The sequence below is a fragment of the Pogona vitticeps genome, chromosome 3 (genome assembly GCF_051106095.1).
Source record: "Pogona vitticeps strain Pit_001003342236 chromosome 3, PviZW2.1, whole genome shotgun sequence".
In the NCBI taxonomy this organism is placed as follows: Eukaryota; Metazoa; Chordata; class Lepidosauria; order Squamata; family Agamidae; genus Pogona; species Pogona vitticeps.
Window position 1 is genome coordinate 166017180 of NC_135785.1, and position 20206 is coordinate 166037385.

Here is a 20206-nt window from a genome sequence, read left to right on the forward strand (position 1 = left end):
GGCTTTAAATAATTCCTTCTCTTTCCTGATGGCTTCCCCAGGATGGAGAAGGGGATTCCTATAGATCAGTGGTCCCCAACCTTGGGCCTCCAGATGTTCTTGGACATCAACTCCCAGAAATCCTGGCCAACAGAGGTGGTGGTGAAGGCTTCTGGGAGCTGTAGTCCAAGAACATCCGGAGGCCCAAGGTTGGGGACCAGGGCTATAGATCATCCAAACTGAGGGCAGGTGAGTAGGGGGAGACTAGCAAGTATTAATTGTGCCAAAACAGCTGGGATACATGCATGGCTGGTGACATCATCCTAGTTGTGCAGCACAGCTCCACCAATGGGATTTCAGCCATAAGGTGTGACCAGATGGCTGCAAAGTTGCATACCTGAACACTTCAGAAAGGGTGACTTTAACAGGAACAATCCTCCTTAAAGTGACCTTTCCATCTGCCTGGGAATTGCTCCAGCCCAGCCCCTGAAAGATAGAATACATCATGTGAAAGGCTGGAATCCCATGCCGGAATTGAGATTGCCGGAAAAAATATCAACAACCTCCGATATACAGATGATACCACTCTGATGGCAGAAAGTGAGTAGGAATTAAAGAACCTTGTAATGAGGGTGAAAGAGGAGAGCGCAAAAAATGGTCTGAAGCTCAACATCAAAAAAAACTAAGATCATGGCCACTGGTCCCATCACCTCCTGGCAAATAGAAGGGAAAGATATGGAGGCAGTGACAGATTTTACTTTCTTGGGCTCCATGATTGCTGCAGATGGTGATAGCAGCCATGAAATTAAAAGACACCTGCTTCTTGGGAGGAAAGCAATGACAAAACTAGACAGCATCTTAAAAAGCAAAGACATCACCTTGCCGACAAAAGTCCGCATAGTCAAAGCTATGTTTTTTTCTGTAGTGATGTATGGAAGCGAGAGCTGGACCATAAAGAAAGCTGACCATTGAAGAATTGATGCTTTTGAATAGTGGTGCTGGAGAGTCCCCTGGACTGCAAGGAGATCAAACCTATCCATTCTAAAGGAAATCAACCCTGAGTGCTCACTGGAAGGACAGATCCTGAAGCTGAGGCTCCAATACTTTGGCCATCTCTTGAGAAGAGAAGACTCCCTGGAAAAAATTTCCCTGATGTTGAGAAAGTGTGAAGGCAAGAAGAGAATGGGACGACAGAGGATGGGTGGACAGTGTCATCGAAGCGACGAACATGAATTTGACCCAACTCCAGGAGGCAGTGGAATACAGGAGGGCCTGGCGTGCTCTGGTCCATGGGGTCATGAAAAGTCGAACACAACTAAATGACTAAACAACAACAATCCCAATACAGCTTTTCTTGCTCTTTTGTTGACTATGAGGGCTACTCCATTTCTTCTACAGGATTCTTGCCCACAATAGTAGATATGATAATCATCTGAATTGAATTCTCCCATTCCCATCCATCTTAGTTCACTGATGTCCACAGTGCCTTGCCATCTCCTGTTTGACCACATCCAGCTTACCAAGGTTCATAGATCTTACATTCCAGGTTCCTGTGCTTTTTTTTTTTTTTTTTTTTTTCCAGCATTGGACTTTACTTTCACTTCCAGGCACGTCCGCAGCTGAGCATCTTTTCGGCTTTGGCCCAACCACTTCATTAGCTCTGGAGCTACTTGTACTTGTCCTCTGCTCTTCCTCAGTAGCATGTTGGACGCCTTCCGACCCGAGGGGCTCATCTTCCAGCATCATATCTTTTAGCCTTTTGTTACTGTCCATGGAGCTTTCTTGACAAAAATACTAGAGTGGCTTGCCAGTTCCTGCTCCTGGTAGATCGTGTTTAGTTAGAACTCTCCACTATGATCTTTCTGTCTTGGGTGTCCCTGCACGGCATAGCCCATAGCTTCTCTGAATTACTCAAGCCCTTTCACCAGGACAAGGCAGCAATCCGGGTAGGAGGGGGACATTTTATACCCTGAAATAAATTAGAAAGGGGCCATTAGGAAGAGGCTACAAAACCCTCCAGTTTAAACAATATAGATACCTTTATCCTAATGCAAGATGGTTGAAATGATGTGCATATTCAGCAATTCCACTAACCCAGTTTTGTAACCAGGAAATCTAAGATTTGCAATCAGAATAAAATATCATATAAATGCAGATTTACAATCTCTCTCTCTCTCTCTCTCTCTCTCTCTCTCTCTCTCTCTCTCTCTCTCTCTCTCTCTCTGTGTGTGTGTGTGTGTGTGTGTGTGTGTGTGTGTGTGTGTGTGTGAGAGAGAGAGAGAGAGAGAGAGAGAGAGAGATGAGGGGGGGGAATGAACATGCAACCACATGCATGCACACACATATTCACTTTATTTTGCTTCCAAAATGCTTTTTGAAATGACTTTTTGAAATGAGTACGGAAGGGGTTGAAGTGACTTGGAGATGAAGAAGAAAGTCAATGAAAATTTCCAACTGTTGGTGCAAGACTAAAGCAAGGCTATGAAAGAAATGTAACTTGACTGCATTGCAGACATGAAACAGAATAAACAAGCCTGTCTTTAGCTGTAACAAACGGCAATAGAGCTTGCCTCCAGTCCATCCCACACTGAAGACTATGATCACGGAAGGTCTGTCCTGCTGATGTGGTGACAGTTATCCAGTATGGGTGATACCAGGTCTTACCTTGAGAAGCTCAGTGTTTTACTGGAGTAACTGTGTAAAATAAAGCAAAAGATTTGCTGATGCCTAGCAGTTCCCACAAGCCCATTCCTGGGAATTCCAACCACTACCCTGTGCTGACAATCATTTCTCTTGAGACACTGTTCCCCTTACTGGTTTCCTTCTGAGTTTGGGCAATTGAAATTTCCATTCATTCATCCAGCTTCTGGAAAGGTCTGTACCTTGTTTCTTTGAATGTGTGTTTTATGAAACACCTCAATGTACAAAATTTAGAGCCATTGTAGAAAGAACTTTTTTTAAAAAAAGAGAAAGAGAGAGAGAGACCGGCTGATTTCCCCTTATTTTGAAGTTGAGGGGAAAGCATTACATTTTACCTTCACAATTCTTTTGGAATGGCTGAATAAAGTGCAGCCTCGTTGCCCATATGCCATTCAGCTTCTGTCTGTCTTTTTGTTTACACTGGGAACACAATGGAAACCATAGTCCTTCCAATGCATCATTTATAAGTGTATTCTACCTCTGAATGTACAGACAGAACCGGCTGTGTGAATGAGCTCTGTGAATATTGCCAAGACACTGTGCTTTGTTCAGCATTATTCTTCACAATGGATACCACACTTTGGAAGTAATTTTTAAAAGGGAATCAAAATAGTGGTACTTTTAGCCTTTGTTTCTTTTATACCGCACTGCATTCTCTGTCTCTCATTCAGCTGCTTCTATTATACTGACAAATTAAATAAACCACTCCATTGCTAAAGAGGCATGGGCAGGCTGGGCTTGGTACACTAGGGCACAGGGGAAGTTGCACTAAACATTTACGCTGGGGTGTAATTTTTCCTCCCCCTGAGTTCAGGAAAAAATGTCGACCAACTAACATTAAAGCTTCGGTTCCCCCCCCCCCTCTTTTTTTTCTTTTCTGTTTTTTTCTTCTTCCTCCTTTTTTTTGGGCAAAATTAAAAGGAGTACTTCAAAAATTTTGAGTTGATCTTCAGAACCAAGAGGGTCTGGCATCTGGAGTCTTGAAAAGCTATGTGTGCAGGTAATGAGCTTGAATTTTGCTTTTGATCTCTCTTCTCCCCCTCCTTCGCGTTTCTTCGTGCTCTTCCGCCCCCCCTCCTCCCCGCTTTCTCAAGTGTTCAGCCTACTAGAAATGTTGAAAAAGTTTCTCCTTGCTGGAGGGTCTGTCTGGGAACTTGGGATTCCCTGCAGCACCAAGTGGCGCAAACTGAGACGGGCGAGGCGCCCACGGCCAAGCCAAAGCGCCCAGGTTTTCGCCGGATCCGAGCTTTCTTCCTCGTTCCACCTCTTTTGCTCCCTTTTTCTATTCCTCCACTTAAGACCATCAGCTTCGGGTGTCGTTCTTGGCTATAAACGTTGTTATTTGTTCACCACAGTAACTCTGATAAAATGATTCTAAGCCATAGGGCTAGAAGTGGGGGGGGGGGGGAAGCGAACTTTTTTCTTTCCTTCCTTCCTTCCTTCCTTCCTTCCTTCCTTCCTTCCTTCCTTCCTTCCTTCCTTCCTTCCTTCCTTCCTTCCTTCCTTCCTTCATTTATTGTTAATGCTGCGGCTCCTGCTGCGTATTGCCGCCGCCGGCTAAGCCATCTAACACTGAGCTATTTAAGAGAGATGTTCAGAGTCGAAACGCGCCCTTCACTGGGCAATAAGGTTTAGGATAAGCAGCAGAACATATTTGGAGAAGATGTGTGTGTGTGTTTGTGTCGGGAGATCAATTATAAATCCCGGGTGGCATGCTTATTAGAGGTGTGAATGGATCCCTTTTTCATGGCCAGCGAGAGGGCTGAAGTTTGCCAGGGAAGCAAACTTGGCTGAATAAAGTGCCGCCTCCTTGTCCAGATGCCAGCCAGTCTTTTCTGCCTGCCTTTTTGCCAGTGACTTTTCGCGCGCTTCTCTGCACCCCTGGAGTTGACGTGACCCCAATACGTTCCCCTCAGGAGAGAAGGAAAGAGAGGGAGCTGCGACGCTTTTGTCCCAAGACCCCACCGCAGTTCGATCCAGAAATAAAGGGCGCTCTGGCAAAGCTTGGGCAAAATCGTGTCCTCCCTTGAGCAAATTCTTCCCCGTGGGCTCCCGAGTTTCCTTCTGAGGCGCCATGTCTCCCCCTCCCCCCCCCCCCGTCCTCGTCTTCCCCGAGCGAGAAGATGGTGAAGAGAAGGCCGGGGAGGTGGGGAGGGGGGGGGATGGAAGGAAAGAGAGAGGAAATCATTTTGCTTTGCTGGGATCTTAGAAGCGGCCAGGTTTCCTTCTCCTGGCGGCCGTACTCCAGAAGAAAAGAAAGAAAGAAGGAAGGAAAGGACTAAAATGACCGTCCCAGGAAGCTTTTGAAGATGCCAGGCGACGAATGAAACGGGCCTCATTGGAAATGCAAGGAAGGTTAAAGGAGAGAGGAGTGGCAGGAGGGAAGGCGGAGGTCCAGCGGCGAGGCCCCCCCCTGGCTTCTGAGTCAGAGAGCGCGGCAGGCGGAGGGAAATATTGAGCCAAAGCAGTTTGAAGAAAGCCATCAGGGTTCATCTTTTATTACTAAAGGGGAGACCTTTTGGGGAAAAGAAACAAAACAGCAGCCCAGGTGAAATTTTCTTCTATTGTCTACAACATTCTGTGTCATCTGACCCAAGGGAAAAAGCAACTGCTTTGCAATGCTATCTTAAATAGTAGAAGTAATATGGTAGTCGTGAGGGCAACAGCAGTAGTTAATAATAACAATAACAATAATACTTTTTTTTGCCTCTCTTCTCTCTCTCTCTCTCTCTCTTTCTCTCTCTGAAATGCCTTTTGGGTCCCTGGAGAAGAGAATGGGACTGAGGGGCTGTCTGAGGAAAAGCTGAAGGTCAGGGTTACCCACTGTGGCATGACTTTTAAGCTAAAGAGGTTTTTATTTCTCTTGTTGCCATGTCGAGTCTAATTTGGCCTGTATTATGCTAGAGGGGTTGGGCCCACTCATGACAGGAGGGGGGTTAAATGAGATTACAAGCTTTAGAGGTTGTCAGCAGCCACCGCTGCCTGGGGATGTTAAATCGTGATTTAATGGTCAGCTTTATCTGTGTGGTATCAGAGGGGATCTGTTGTTTTCAGCAACTTAATTGGAACTGGGTTTTCAGGAGACTAACCCCCCCCCCCTTCTTTTTCAGGTTAGGTGGCAGAGCTGCCTAGCTTTCAGTGTTAAATTATTTAAAGCAGCACGCTGCACAATGCCAAATTGGGCAGCTGCAGGGGTGCAGCCAATATGGGGGTCTATATTGGATTGCAAGAAAGACTGAGGACAGCTTATGATTTATCTCCCCTTTGTAAAGGAAAGCTTATCCTTGTTTAAGGGGTAATAGAAGTAGGTGGAAGAAATTCCTCAGAAGCAGTTGTCCAACTTCTTACCCCATTTCCTGACCCATATTTCTTAAAAATCTTTAAAAAACAACAACCGAGTTTAGAGTTGAAGAGCATTTAACATAACACTTTGAAAATAGTCACACTCAAACATTTGGGAGGAAGGATACCTACCATATTTATCATAATGGATTCAGTGGAACAAACCAGGATATTTGAGAAGCGATTAATTGCAAGGCCAGATATGCTTAGTTTCTAAATTGAAGGAGATTATGGCTCATTTGCCTGGTTGCATTCTCACTGGAAGATGCTCTGCCCATGTTCAGATACTTATTTTCTGCATTTGTTCTGAAGCCTTGTTTTCTGTATGTTACTAACTTCACATAGCTAGCCGGGGTTTTGCAAGAAAATCAGGACCAAGGATCTGATTCAGATGTAAGTCATGGTAAAAGATTACTTCCATTCCTGTAAAGCTTGTGCATTGCTTTGTGAAGAAGTACCCAAAGCTAACAGTTAAGAATAGAACAAGAGAGTTTAATTTATGGGTAGGTGATGATATAGAGGTGGCATTGTGGTATTGTAATTAGAGTGCTGAGCTAAGATTTGGGAGGCTCAAGTTGAAATTCCCACTTGGTCATGACGTTCACTGGAGAATGTTGGACAAATTACACTCTCTCATCTTGACCTACTTCACACGGTTGTTTTGAGGATAAGTGTGTTTGGGAAAGCCATATACACTTCCTTGAATTCATTGGACAAAATATAGGATAGAAATGTAAGTAATAGTAATGCTGGTGATGAAAAGCACACCAAGCTCTTCTGTCTGCTTATCTGCAGTTTGGAAGGCATGCATGGCCACAGTCTAACTTATTTGAAAAAAATGCTGTACAGTAGTTATGAAAGTCTCTTCCTACTAGGATGGCAAAAGGAAAAAGATGACATTGGAAGAGGGAATTTCAGGAAGTGCAGCTTTTAATGCCAGCTACACTTGATGAAATTTCATCCTCTACACAAAATTGAGGTACAGAACTCGATCCCCTTTTTCATCTGGTCACTGTACTTCTTAGGATTAGCTAGTGGAAAGGCGCGCGCGCACACACACACACACACACACACACACACACACACACACACACACACACACACACACACACACACACACACACACACACACACACACACACACACACACACACACACACACACACACACACACCCCGTGCCTAGTATCCTTAAAAGAGAGGAAAAGGTTTGATGGGCTGGGTGATAACAGAAGATAGCTGTAATAGGAAAGGATATTTTTGAGCAGTGGGGCAACAGAGAAAAGCTGGTGGTACTGAATCCTTTCTCATTGACCATTTTCAATTTAAGGTTGCCCCTCAGCAGCTTCTGCATACCACAATGCATGTTTTTGTTTACCTTGGAAAACATATAGTTGGAATTCCATGTGATGGTAATTTTGAGCAGAAAACAGCTAATGGGGAAGGAGTTAAGCACGCTTCTCTCTCAAGTCTTCTGAATTTGTAGACGGCTGTCTCCCAAAGCTGCTTTTCTTTTTAAAAAAATGATCATCATGCTCTTAGCTCCTAAGACCACTAACATTATTGATTGTAGCAATGCTGCTGTCAGCATGGCTGCAAGAAGAGCAAAGGAGACCAAGGTAAAGAGAGCATGAAGTGGGAACAGGAAGTAGTAGTACTATATTTTATGCATGAAGAGGTGGAACATTTGGGATCAGATTCCTTAAAAGGAGGAATCTGATCGCCTTCAAATCTATCAAAATATATATGACTTAAAGGTGATAAAGGAGAAACAAGCCATTAACAAGCAGTGAAGACATATGGGGTATTAAAAAGTCCGGAAACGACAATATTCTTCCAGTGCTAAGGCTAGGAGAAGTAGTGAAATTGATAGCTTTGTTTGTATGTGTCTGTGCATTTAAAGAGTATAGAGAGCAAAGGAAACAAAGTAAATATTCTTTGTAGAGAGGCAGGCACTGTCAGTATTGTCTGTGTACGAGTTAAGGGTCAGTCAGTAAAGTTCAGGATTAGTAAATTTAATATCCTGTCAAAATTCTCATGATAATGAATCCTGACTGGCCTTCCTGGCTGAGTTGGCACAGATGCTTTGATGCATCGGCTCATGAGATAGTGCTGCTAATTTATGAACAAGAAATTGCGCTGTGTTGGCATGAGCTGAGCTGGTCAAATGAGAGGCCTGTTGATGGCCCTTTAATTTCAGTATGGAAGCTAGGAATGTAAAGTTGCTAGTGGAGCAGAGAAACATCCAGATAGGGAGTGTTTAATGTCATTTCCCACTCAATTAGGGAGAGAAAAATCCCAGTTTTTTCTTAAAATACTGTGCGTGAAAATGAGAATCTGAAAGTCTCTTTCTCTCTTTCTCTTTCTCTCTCTCAATCTCCCACTCACCCAGTCTTTTCCATGTTATACCTGATCTATTGTAATATATTGTGTAGGGGAGCCAATCATTTGGGGGTGCATTTGAGGATATGTTATTTTACAATTTTTTTTCATCAAAAGGTGACTTCCAAGTATTATTAATTTTAAAGATTCAATCCCCACTCTTACAAAACAAAACAGAATACTTAGCATAACAGTAGTGAACACTAGCTGATTCCTATAGTTCACGAAAGCGTACCTAAAAATAAATGCTTTAGCCTTTAGAGGTGCCACAGGACTATTACTCATTTTTACTGCACCAGACTAACAGCTACTCATGTGGCTTTTGGGAAATAAATGTAATTCAACTTAGTAAAATTATGTTTTGGATACTTTCATGGATGATTTATTGTAACTATATTGTTATAATTTTTTTTGCATGTACATTTAAATTATTTATTTTGATTATGTTCTGTCTGTTCCAACTGTGTACAAAGAAAATCATGTCCTCCAGACACACCCTGGGAACTTTCTGATTGCTGTATTCTAATTCTGCATTGATCCGAATTTGGAAATTATGATACCTGGTAATGTAGGGATGCTTTTAATTGTACCACATCACTGGCAAGAAGTCCATCATCAGGAGGCTTAGGGGGAAAGTAAATATGGCTATTTAACCAACCATTGATCCAATTAAATACTTAACTGTGGCACAAGTATGTGTGTGTGAAGATTCATTTAGGAGTAGCAAGATGACATGCACAGACACTCCACTTAGACCACAGGTGGACCACCATAGAGTACATTTTATGCATGATATAGAATATGTATGATATATATTCTCTGAGCCTTAGGATGTTCTGTCTGTCAGTCTTGCTGTAATCTTTTCAATGCTCCTGTAAATTATTTCCATATTTTAAAAAAGGAGAAAAGCTAAGAGTGATTGACTTGCTCAAAGCCGCCTGCAGTGAAAGCTGATGCATATTTACTCAAATATATCTGGCTGTTTTTTTTATGGGACTTTCCCCCAGATAAATGAGATGGGAGAGATTCACATTGGGACTTCTTGTTTCAAAGCACAGCCACTTAACTGTTGTGGGATGGCTTCCATGTGTTAAATCTCACCACCAATAACAAAACTCTATGCCATTTTTTCAGAATTAAACTGTGCTCATATCAGCAAAAGGGAGGAAGCAAAGTGCCAGATGAGGCATTATAGTAGACATGGGGAAAGTTTGGGCACCTCTTTAATGTTTTAGAACCCACTCAGCGGGACTAATAATATGGAATTGTGGGAGATGTAGTCCAAAGTATCATGGGAGAGCAGACGGTTTGCACTCCTACAGTAGACCAAAGTTTAGAATACAGTCCTTCGTACATACAGTTGGAACAAGATTAATGTTTTCCCACTAGGATTTAAGGCTATGAAAATATGGATTGGATTGGAGTTTTAGTTTGTAATCTACCCATGCTTATTTAGGCATTAAGAACCATGGAGCTTGCTGAGTTTTGCTCTTGTTCATATAGGTTTGGACTTTTTGAAAGCACCTCTAGCGTTCATATGTTTACCCAGACGTAAGTCTGACTACGTTTGCCTTTGTTATAGGTATGTGTATGCGGGATTACAAGGCGTGAAATTAATATGATGATCCTAAAATTCATATTGGCAATAAGAGAGGGAGGAAAACACTGAAAAGGGAAGCAGTGCTAGTGCTTTACCTTGGTATTTCCATGATGGCATATTTCCATGCACAACCAGCATGTTTTAAAATGAAAGTCAAAGGCATATCGGGTGGAGGGGGGGAAGCAATCCACATTCATAAATAAGATTATAATAAATTACAAATTGCAGTGGCTGTCTTGCTGTTCTGATTTGGTCGTTTCTGAAGCTGCGGGCATCCTGTTAAAAAATATACTGTTCCTAAATGAGAAATAAAGCGACAAAATAAAAAAGCAAAGTTCCTGTGCACTTTGTTCAAGGTTCTGCACCTCTCTAAGCAGCTGTCACATCCGTACATTATGGTACATTGAATCTGAATGAGGCTCTCCACATCAAAACCTTGCATCCATTATGATATCATCTCCTGCTCTAAGCTGTAATGCTTATTAATTCTGCACCCATACTCTCCAAGCTTCAGCAAATGTATTCCATCAGCCTAGCATTTAATTTAATTAGTACAGCTGGGCTCTCATTCTCCTTTCTGTGTCAGAGGTATTGTCAGCACGTTCTGCTATAACACAATTACTGATTGCTTTTAGATAGGCTGAAATATGATTAGGGTATTGGGTGACTGTATCATAAGCCTTATTAGATTCATTTGAAATCTGGAGATAAATAGGAAACTTTTATTTGCAGTGTAATGAGATTATGCTTATTAGGCCAAGGCCTCGCAACCTTTTGCAAAGAACATACTGTATTGCTAGGATTATACTCTGGAACCACACTTCTTTGCTCACAGCCTCCAACCAATTTCTCTGTGGTTTTGAGATTTAACCATTGTGGCTCTGCGCTCATTTGGAGATTGCTGTCTGTCTCAGCAGCTTTTCCCCTTTCTGGCAGTTAAATCTGCAACTTTTCATTATGACTCTGGAAGTTCTCCTATAAAGATTTCCTATCTCAAAATAAGAATTAAAAAAAAAATCAGGGAGCCCTGAGAGGCTGTGTTGCTCGAAACAAATAAGTGAAATATATTGATATAGTCTCAGATTGGTACTGTGTACAGGCTTTTTGTGTGAGAATAATACATACTCCATGAACACTTTGATAATAAAGCAATTCTTCAAAGCTGGTGAAATCAATTTACATTAAAATCTCTACACTCACAGTATTTGCTCATGGAGACTTTCACAGTATGGATAATTAATTCAAAGTTTGTTTGAGTAGTAATTTGCAATCATCTTATTCCGTAAAAGCATTCTAAAACCAATTGAATTGTCAGTTACATACGTGCCTTCTTGTTTTGCATGTTCTTTAACTTAAGTGGTGTTTTGCAAGTATGTTTGTTACCAGCATCCTTGTTTGTAAGGACTCTGTATTCTAAAATACATAAGAACCATGTGACACCCATGCAAACCACTAGGGGAGAACAATTAGTTTGATCTGGGCTTGGGGAGTGCACCAATTTCACAACTAACTGCCGTACATTTTGTACAAGTCCTACTGAGCTCATTGAGAAGTTGTGGGAATGTAAACTAAGTATAGTATTAATAGGCCATTCCCTGAGGGAAAAAGCACATATATTTATTTCCGCTTTAAAAGCAGATTTATAGTAGCCTCCAGAAACTGGTAATTGGACTGTATGCAAGAATGACTATTTCAGAACGAAAGATTTCACTGGGTTGTGCTATGGATGAAAGTATCTAGGGTAGCCCTGAAAGTATCCAGTGGCTTTTCATACACCCCTTGGTCATGAATCAATGGGACTAAATAGATTTAAATCCAGATTAACAAATTAGTGGATCATGTTGAGTTCATTGCCTCCACAGTGTTAACATAATAAACAAAGCAGAGAGCATAAACATATTTTAAATGTGGCTCATCTGGTACATTTTTAGATCTTAAATATCAAAACATATTTCTTCTCAGAAATATTGGTAGTTCCTTGCCATTCTCTCTCCAAGGCTATCATTACTGAGGCAAACACTAACAATGTGTATTAGCATTAACAGTATACAGTATATTTCTGAGGCATCACTTCTTGAACAAAATTAAAGTTTTTTTTTCCTCCTTAAGAAATAATGATCTAGCTGATGATCTCAGTGCAGGCTTTGATAATGGCCTGAATTATTATTTTTTTTACAAGGTGGATCCCTTGTGAGTTGCTCTGGTTTAAGAGCACCCAACGCTCGTCTTGCATAGCTTCCAAAGTCATAGTCACACATTGTTTTGGGTTTTCTTTTTTGTTTTTTAGATATGCACACATGGTAGAAACCCACAAGAATTCTAATCAAAAGTATTCCTTTTGCTGATATTTTCCTCCTTTTTTGAAAGCAGTCTTAAACATATTTACATGAGGTTTTCAATAATTTGCCCTGACTGCGTCTAAGAACACCAGCCAGAATCAAATCCTACAAACAAAATACTGATGCTGAACTGGCAGCAGTGATATTCTGACTTCAAACCTTTCCCCTCTGCCATTCAGTAGCTCCCAAAGGCTGCCCTAGGACAAAGCGGATTCCTAGGGATCCTTGAAATCTGGGTGGGGAAAACTCCACGAAGCTTTTTATTGCCTTGAAATAATTGTGATATGGCCATGATATCATCATCCCTGCACAGTGTAAAGTTGTGCAAAAGGATTTTAGCTAATATGTTATGATACAATGTAATGACAAAGACCAACCACATTGGTGTGTGCCTAAGGACCAAAAGCCTAGAGTTCTGGACTTTTGTTAAGAACCTGACTATGGACTCTTAAGGGGTTGGAATATGGGGACTCTCATGGGTGAGCTCCCACCGTTGAACATTTGTCACTATGCAACATTGGAGCTTATGCTTTGCATATACAAAGTCCCATGTTTAATCTGGACCATATTCAGTTAAGCCTGCAAAAGATTTCTGTCTATAATCCTGGAGACCAGTAGTAGTGTGGACAGTAATGAACCTAACTGGGTATATAGTTTAATTTAGTGTGAGGTATTAAATCTTAAGTATGCACAAGACTTCTGCTGAACATTGGCCCCATTTCTCCAGACTGGTAGTCTTGGTAAGGAAGACAAAGATTTGGCTTGAAAACTTTCAGGCCAAAAGTCCATTCAAGTCGTACGAGAAAGGCAATGTGAAGACAACAAACACTTGTTATTTATACTGTGTTGTTTTCTTCCATAACAGAGAACTTTAATCTTTCGGGGGGGGGACAAATAAATATGGTATTGTGTGATGCTAGTGATGTGCTTATTATCGAATTAGAGCAAACAATTTTATCTTTGGCCTATTTTAAAAGCGCGAGAATGCAACCAAAATAATAACTGGCTCTCCTAAATCTCATTAATTAAATGAAAGTGTAACTAATTGTTATATGTTTGTTTCATGTAGAATGAAAGGTAGAATCACAACAGACATAATTAGAGTAATTATTACAGTCTGCAGTTAGTTCCAAACCCCCAGGGAATATTGAATTTTCATTCATGGGAATGATATTCTTCTTCCTCTTAAAAAGACAATTTCATTTACAGGTATGTTTCTGACTATGTCATCTCAGATAACATCACACCTGTCTGCTCTTTATCAGTGGTGATAGTGCTCGTTATTTAGAAGGATGACAGTCAAAAGATAAATGCTAACTGGGATGCTCCTCTTTTACATTTCCCAGCCCAAAATATTTGTGGCATTTATGAGTTTGATAATGTCTGAGTCTTCCAAGAAAAGATGAATATGAACTCACATTGGTTTTGTTAGAAGTATTTGTGTGTGTGTGTGTGTGTGTGTGTGTGTGTGTTTTCATGGGGGGGGGAATTACGTTGCAAACATGGTTCTTATATTCCCCACCTGACCAGGCTTTTAGGCATGACATCTATTCATGCTTGTTCTCCTCAGACTGAAGAAGCTACTTGGATGAACAGCAAAATGTTTCAACCTAACAAGAAAGAAGTCCAGTTTGTCATGACTCAACTTCCAGATAACCTCACCTGGATGACTGAAAATCTTCACAGATATATTTCAGAGAAAATAAGTCTTTCCTTGTCATTAGCCAGTAATGGTTGAATTTCAAAGATATGAAAACCAAAGACTCATCCATTTACAATTGTGACAAAACCTGCTTGTAGGTGGTTTACGGACAGCTACATCTGTTCAAAGAACTGCCTGGAAACAGTTTTATAGAAAACAATGAAGCCACCTGAAGGAATGCTGGCAGAGGGATTATGGGAGCTGCAGTCCATGAAAGGATCTTTTCCAAGTTCTGATCTTACCCATCCTACTGCATTTCCTGCTTTGGTAGCAGGTTGAACTCAGAGATTCTTGAGGGACCTTCCAGCTCTACAGTTCTGTGAGAGTTCAGAGTCAAGCCTGAACCCTCACTAGAAGCTAAAATGACAAAATTGAAGCTATCATACTTTGAACATGTTACAAGAAGACTCAGTGGACAAGATAATAAGGCTAGGGAAAAAATGATGGCAGTAAGAGAAGAAGAAGAAAACGTAAGATAGGTTGACTCAATAAAAGAGGCCACAGTCTTCAAATTGGAAGACCTGAGCGGGGCTGTTAATGGTAGGGCTTTTTGAGAGGAGAGGTGTCATTAATTCATAGGGTGGCCATAAGCCAGAAACAGGTTGATGGTACATATAAACATGAGTCTGTGTTGAACACTTAGTTTTAGGAGCCTCGTGGCACAGTGGTTAAACCGCTGTACTGCAGCCAAAACTGTGCTCACGACCTGGGGTTCAAATCCCAGGTAGCCGGCTCAAGGTTGACTCAGCCTTCTGTCCTTCCGAGGTTGGTAAAATGAGTACCCAGCTTGCTGGGGGAGGAGGGCAATGTGTAGCCTGCATAATTAACTTGTAAACCGCCCAGAGAGTGCTTGAAGTGTTATGGGGCGGTATATAAGCAGCACGCTTTTTGCTTTTTACCCTGCCATCCCAGGTTAGGGCCCTTTATTTTCCTAATGTTCTCAGGGGTTTTTACCCCAGTATCTAGACTCGCACAAATATCTACAAATACTTTTGAATGTCCAGATACAAATTAAAACAGGGGGAATACAAATCAGCTCAGAGCAAATTGGTTGCTATTTGTAAGATAATTAATTCAGATTGCATTGAAGCGGATGTTATTTGCACACCTCCTAACTCTAACCACAATGGCTATTATATAAATGATACCAAGTCTGAAACATATTGGTAGAAAAACAATGCAGCAATTAATCTGCTTTATTAGCACAATGGCAACCCTATTTCAGGATCTTATATGCAATCCAAATATCTTTGTGGGAGACAATTGCTTGGATATATTTCTCAATGGGCACATACGTATCTGTGGAATCTTCTGGTGCATCTAGAAAGCTTATGCTGTAATTGTTTGATTTCAATATTAGATAAAATGTGCAGCTAAAACCAATGTAATCCTAGGATTCCCAATTTAGCTGAAAGAAATTTCAGTGAAATTTATTTTTGGGAAGATTTTTAGGGTTGAGTACCCTAGTGTCACAGGAAAGGATATTTTTCAAAGTTGGCATTTCATGTTAGTGATATGGCAATTTTTGCTTAGGAAATAGTAAATTACATCACTCTTCCTTGGGATAACTAAACGGAGTCTGTTCTGAGGGTTGTACCATTTAGAAATTAATTGGTTATTAGGGAAAGATTGATCATCCCCTACAAAATCCACTCTCATTTGAGAGCCCAGTCTTAACACATTTTGTACAAACATTCCTGGATCTAAATGCTTCCCTTTTAACAGAAGTGGGACCTACAGAGCAAAGGCAGTCGATATGTAGTTTATCCTAGAGGATATAGAGTAATTAAAAAAAAAATCATAGCTGTAATGATTTCAACCTATTTTGGGGCCCAGGAACTTTAATTATAATTAATTACATTTTTAAATTAATTTTTCAAGCTCTGCTGGATATATAGCATTTACAGTAATAAATATGAATATTTATAATATTAAACAAATAATAACAGAAGCAACAACAATGTATACCTTTTATACAATTTGTCCTTACAGGTATTTTATGTGCCACATTATGCGGAAGATTATTCACTGACACTATGAATTAGTAACTTCCAAAATATTGTATTATTAGCAGCTCTGCTGAGATAAACCCTGGTCAAATAATAAGAAACCTGATGATGAAAGCCTATTAATAATAATTAACAAATATTATAATTGATAATGATAATAATAAGCCAGATAATAGTGAATCTCTTGATGAGACCCTGAATTACTGGCCTCTAAAAGGTTCTTTTATTAACAGCCTTACTCAGATAATGATAAATTCTATGGTAATGCAATCCAAAATAATCACAACAAGGGAGGATTTATTTATTTCAGGAATGGGCACAGGTCAATGTTACAGTACATTCCTTGCACGCACAAATTCAAGCCTCACATCTCAAAGTAAGACTAGGAAAAAATCCAGAATGAAAGCTTGCAGAACCATTGCTAATCAGTGTCAACTGACCTATGCTATATGGAGCAAGGGCCTAAAACAGTATACAGTAGCTTCCTATGTTTCTTTGCTCCTATCCATGTTTTGTAAATGGATTGAGGTTGAGTGATAGTAACTAGAGAAAGGCAAAACACAGCAAAAACTTTTGTGTTTGTATTGTCTTGCATTCTTTTTGGGGATGTCTCTTACATTTTTGTATTTTTCATGCACTACTCCTTTCATTTTTTTATGAAACGGAAGGCCTTTTTTCAGTCATTTCATTTTAGCATTCCCATTCATGTTTCTGAGAGTCCAAAAGTCCTAATGGACTCTAAAACTACTCAAAAAAAAAAAAAAAAAAAAAAAAAGCAGGGAAGCAAGGGAGCAGAGAATCAATCTGCTCCAAAATCAGTCAACAGTACAACCAACAATAGCCACCCACACAGCCCTAAGGCACAGTGGTAAAGTCACAGTGTCCCCTCTCCAAGCCCCCCCATCAGCAAATAGTCCCCAAGTCCCCTACCAAAATTAACACCTTTCACAAAATAAATGGACAGTAAATTAACCAGATAAGGTAAAGGTAAAGGTTCCCCTTGACAAAAATTGTCCAGTCGTGTTTGATTCTAGGGGGCGGTGCTCATCCCCGTTTCCAAGCCGTAGAGCCAGCATTTGTCCAAAGAATTTTCCATGGTCACATGGCCAGTGCTACTTAGACACGGAATGCTGTTACCTTCCCACCAAGGTGGTCCCTATTTATCTACTTGCATTTGCGTGCTTTCAAACTGCTAGGTTGGCGGGAGCTGGGACAAACGACGGGCGCTCACTCCGTCGCGTGGATTCGATCTTACGACTGTTTGGTTTTCTGACCCTGCAGCACAGAGGCTTCTGCAGTTTAGCCCACAGCGCCACCAGATAATCATTCTCAGAAACAAATTAAACAGGGACAGCACTCCAGAGAGCGAGAGAGACAGAGACTCCTCTCCCAAAACCCAAGAAATGCAAGTAAGTAAATGCAAATAATATAGTCAAAGCCCTCCCCTACCAAAACTATTAGAATATGGGGAAATTTATCCCCTACCAACTGATGCCAGCGACACAATAGCAGCACAATCGATGATGGAGGGCACCAGGATGGAGCCCAGCACTACATAGTAATAATACCCACCAGTAATACTACCATCCCAAGGCTGGAAGCAAAGAGTGTTCATTGTCACTTGGTTCATACAAATTCACACCCTTGTTACATCCTCAAGATTCTCATTCCCTCCTCCTGGATGTTCTGATTGGCTGCTGATAGTAGCCCTTACAATGCTGTTGGGTGAAAAAAAAATTCCCAGGCACTTTGATAGACAAAGGGTGGGAAAAAGGTTAAATGAAAGACAGAAACATGAAAGAACACAAAACTTTCATGTACCCTTGCTTTCTTAATAAAAATCATTTATGTTCTAGAATCAACAAAAGAACACGAAAATGAACAAAGTGGTTGTTCTGGGTTTTTCTGGCTCTTTGGCCGTGTTCTGAAGGTTGTTCTTCCTGACGTTTCACCAGTCTCTGTGGCCAGCATCTTCAGAGGACAGCAACCTGTACTCTCCCAAGCCAACTACACCAGAGGACAGGAAACGTCAGGAAGAACAACCTTCAGAACACAGCCAAAGAGCCCGAAAAACCCAGAACAACCATTAGATCTCGGCCGTGAAAGCCTTCACGAACATAATGAACAAAGTGCTTTTTGTATGTTTTTTTGTCTTCCATTAGAATACAACAGTTTAATCCCTAGCAAGCCACTCACTGAAAGCTAAACAGTTAACAAGGAAATGGGATTTTAATGACAATAATTTACTTTCCAGTCTCCAGTTCAGCCAGTCACCCTGATTTGTTTTAATACCATGTTTTCCCAAAAATAAGACAGGGTCTTATATTAATTTTTACCCCAAAAAAGTACATTAGGGCTTATTATCAGGGGCTGTTTTATTTTTTCATGTACAACCATCTACATTTATTCAAATAGTCATGCCATCATCTTCTGGTTGCTGCCCAATGGTGGACAGGGTTTCACTTCACTGGGGCTTATTTTGGGGGTAGGGCTTATATTACAAGCATCCTGAAAAATCATACTAGGGCTATTTTCAGGTTAGGTCTTATTTTCGGGGAAACAGGGTAGTAATAGTCATATACCCTCAAGTCAATTATGACTTATGGGGAACCTTTTCAGGTTTCTCTGGTAGAAAATACTGTACTCAGAAATGGTTTACTGTTCCATATATTCGCAAAGGCTTAATGAGCACAATGCTTAATCTTCCCTTCTTCTGGGAGTACCCTGGGACTTGCCCAAGGTCACACAGGCTGATTCTTCTTCATAGGAGGCCCAATGAAGAATAAAACTCCCAACTTCTGGCTCCACAGCCAGATACCTAAACTACTGGGCTACCCAACTAGTTTAGACATTAAAATATCTTGGGCAACTCCTGCTTGGGACTTTAGCCATTTTCTGACTGCTTTAGTCATTACGTTGGAAAGACAGAGGGATTGATACTATAAATAAGAGGTCATGTCTCACCTAGCATTGGTATTCGAAAGTGGTTCTCCTTTTGTTCAGTGATGTTTCATCCCAGAGTTTCTCTCATGTTGATTTTGATGTTTTACACCATCCCTTTTTGCTAGAATGCACATCTTTTATTCACATTTTTAGTAGGGAGTAATGATACTTGGCAATTAAAACAAATGAACAAACCTTAGTCTTTCCAGTATGGACTGTTGGCTTTCAGAATATACTGTCCCTTTCACCACCTTGTACCTTTTGCCCTTCCTCTTGCTTCCTATTTGGTGGGAAGAGGACAGGAGTCAGAACTTCTGATTCTTCTGAGTTCCGACTCCTGTCCTTTGAAGATGCCGGACGGCCACAGAGACTGGTGGAACGTTAGGAAGAACAACCATAAGAACACAGCCAAACAGCCCGGAAAACTCACAACAACCATTGGATCCCGGCCGTGAAAGCCTTCGAGAATACATTAAGCCAATATACAGTGGTGCCTCGCTTAGCGAGTGCACCGTACAACGACGAATCCGTATAGCGATCCCCTTTTTCGGGATCGCTATACGGAGCGCCCAATCGCCGCACCTCGCTTTGCGATGATTGGGCGTCCCGCGGCCATTTTGGAGCCGCCGATCAGCTGATCGGCGGCTCCAAAATGGGCGCGGGAGGACCCGAAATGGCCCCGCGCTGTGTTTTCGCGCCCTCGGCAAGCGAGGGGAGGGCGCGAAAACGCGGCGCGGGGCCATTTCGGGTCCGTTTTGAAGCCGCAAAACAGCTGTTTTGCGGCTTCAAAACGGCCGCGGGCGACCCGAAATGGCCCCGCGCGGCGTTTTCGCGCCCTCCCCTCGCTTGCCAAGGGCGCGAAAACGCGGCGCGGGGCCATTTCGGGTCGCCCGCGGCCGTTTTGAAGCCGCAAAACAGCTGTTTTGCGGCTTCAAAACGGCCGCAGGCGACCCGAAATGGCCCCGCGCGGCATTTTCGCGCCCTCCCCTTGCTTGCCAAGGACGCGAAAACGCCGCGCGGGGCCATTTCGGTCCGTTTTGAAGCCGCAAAACAGCTGTTTTGCGGCTTCAAAACGACCCAAAATGGCCCCCCGCGGCGTTTTCGCGCCCTTGGCAAGCGAGTGGAGGGCGCGAAAATGGCTGCCCGGGGCCAGGAAACTTCTCTAAGTGGGAAGTTTAGGGCCGATTTGGAACGCATTAAATGAAGTTTAA

The 20206-nt window shown here is 41.7% G+C and overlaps 1 protein-coding gene across 1 annotated transcript in view; it reads left to right on the plus strand.

Annotated features, from left to right (window-relative positions):
- The first annotated feature begins 241 nt into the window (after positions 1-241).
- The window catches only part of LOC140705785 (uncharacterized), a 106953-nt gene continuing 86988 nt past the window's right edge, over positions 242-20206 (plus strand). The window contains exon 1 of the transcript XR_012085301.2: positions 242-3679. The gene's annotated coding sequence lies outside the window, so the exon portion shown is untranslated. The remainder of the gene's footprint in view (positions 3680-20206) is intronic.